Below are 2,356 nucleotides of genomic sequence, written 5' to 3'. Positions count from 1 at the left end.
ATCTCACTGTACTAGAAGTCATCTCACTGTACTAGAAGTCATCTCACTGTACTTCAAGTCATCTCATTCTTCCTCTTCATCAAACCTTGTAACCCATCGTTGTGGTGGAAGATAACAACCAGGTGTGACTGTTCCTCTGAAGAATGTTATCTACTGTTTCCTCCTCCTCCTGTTATCACCAGATCAAGAATGTGTTTTTTCCCTCTGTCACAGGTCGAGTCAGCTGAGAACCTTATGTTTTTTAAGACTATGAATATCTTATCCTCCTTCAACCTGTGACGGTCTTAGTTCTCGTGTCTCAGCTCTCGTGTCTCAGCTCTCGTGTCTCAGTTCTCGTGTCTCAGCTCTCGCGTCTCAGTTCTCGTGTCTCAGTTCTCGTGTCTCAGCTCTGGTGTCTCAGCTCTCGTGTCTCAGCTCTCGTGTCTCAGCTCTCGTGTCTCAGCTCTCGTGTCTGTAAGTCTGTGAGGTAACTGCTCCTTCTAGAAGTCTGTACAACAACAACCACCACCACCATACAGACAAACGTACACACCAAGGTCAAGACAGTAATATCCAACACCACGAGGTCACCATCACCAGACGTGACCCACCACAACACTCTGAGGATCACCCAACAGCTTGACGTCGGAGGCTGGCTATTGAAGATGTTGTCTTATTGAGATGGTCGACCTAACACCTGACATGAATGGCGATTGTGACACCTCTCTCTCTCTCTCTCTCTCTCTCTCTCTCTCCAAAAAATAAGACCCACACTTTCAAGTTAGCAGGTGTGTGGCAACATATATGGAGCTACAGGTGTGGGTAAGGTGGGGTGATGAGTGAGGGAGATGGAGTGTGAAGGAGAGAGAGAGAGGAAGGAAGAGTGAGAGAGAAGTGGAGTGTGAGCAAGAGAGGGAGGGAGGGAGGGAGAGAGAGAGAGAGAGGGAGAGAGATGCACTTGAAGGGTGAGAGGAGAGGGTCAGGTTGCTTGTGTGTTGAGTCTTGTCTGAAGGTGAGGTCATCCCCGCCCACCACGAGAGTCTTGACCCGCCCTCTTGCCCTCTCATGACCTGCTGGGACACTTGACGGGAGTTTTGGGCCCCAGTCTTATGCCCCAGTCTTAGGTAGACCCCAGTCTTAAGTAGGCCCCAGTCTTAGATAGACCCCAGTCTTTATTAGGCCTCAGTCTTAATAAGCAATCTTGGGGTGGAAAAGGAGTGTGTAGGGTATCAGTGTAGGGTGTAAATATAGGGTGTAAGGTGAGGGTGTAGATGCGTAAGGTGTAGGTATAAGGTGAAGGGGTCAGTGTATGATGTAAGTGAAAGGTAGGGGTATATCAGTGTAGGGTGTAGGTATAAGGTGAAGGGGTCAGTGTATGATGTAAGTGAAAGGTAGGGGTATATCAGTGTAGGGTGTAGGTATAGGATGAAGGGTAGAGGTGTAGGGTGAGGGTGTAGCTGTCACCCGGTATACATTAACACAGGGGTGAGGGTGTAGGGGCGTGGCTCTGCTCCTGTGTATAATAGATGACGTCTGGCTGAGGGGAGGGATACATCACCTGTCGCACACACTGAATAACTCACTCCCCTCTACGACTACTTTCCGCACACCTGTAGCTAATTAACGCTCCACCAAGTCAACTTTCCGCACACCTGTAGCTAATTAACTCTCCACTAAGTCAACTTTCCGCACACCTGTAGCTAATTAACTCTCCACCAAGTCAACTTTCCGCACACCTGTAGCTGAATAACTCCCCACCACGCCAACTTTCCGCCCCTGTGCATGGCTGAGACGCCCCGCAGTCATGCACAACGCCTGGTGACAGGTTGGCTGGCAGTATATATCGAAGCAACCTCTCTCTCTCTCTCTCTCTCTCTCTCTCTCCCACACACACACACACGCACATACATACATATATACATACACTTCATCAGGGTCACGTTAGCAGGTTGGCTCTCATCTCAGTGTTAATATTAGCTCACTGCTCTCCTGGGCTCGCATAACCTAACCTACCCTAACCTACCCAAACCTAACCTAACCTAACCTACCCTAACCTACCCTACCCTAACCTAACCTAACCTAACCTAAACTAACCAAAATGTTTTATCTCTCAATAATATTCTATATGGACACTTTTTCCACAACCTGAATAATAATAATAATAATAATAATAATAATAATAATAATAATAATAATAATAATAATAATAATTTAACATTGTGTGTGAAAGGCCAAGAGACAGACAGACAGACAGACAGACAGACAGATATTAACCCAACCATCACACTGCAGCTGGTCAATAAACCTTCACTTAAAGCACCTAAATCTTAAACCAAACTACTAACTGTAAACCAAGACCAAATAACTATAAATAAAA

Source organism: Homarus americanus, unplaced genomic scaffold, assembly GCF_018991925.1.
Source record: "Homarus americanus isolate GMGI-L3 unplaced genomic scaffold, GMGI_Hamer_2.0 scaffold14467, whole genome shotgun sequence".
Lineage (NCBI taxonomy): Eukaryota > Metazoa > Arthropoda > Malacostraca > Decapoda > Nephropidae > Homarus > Homarus americanus.
This window is presented reverse-complemented; position numbering follows the sequence as displayed.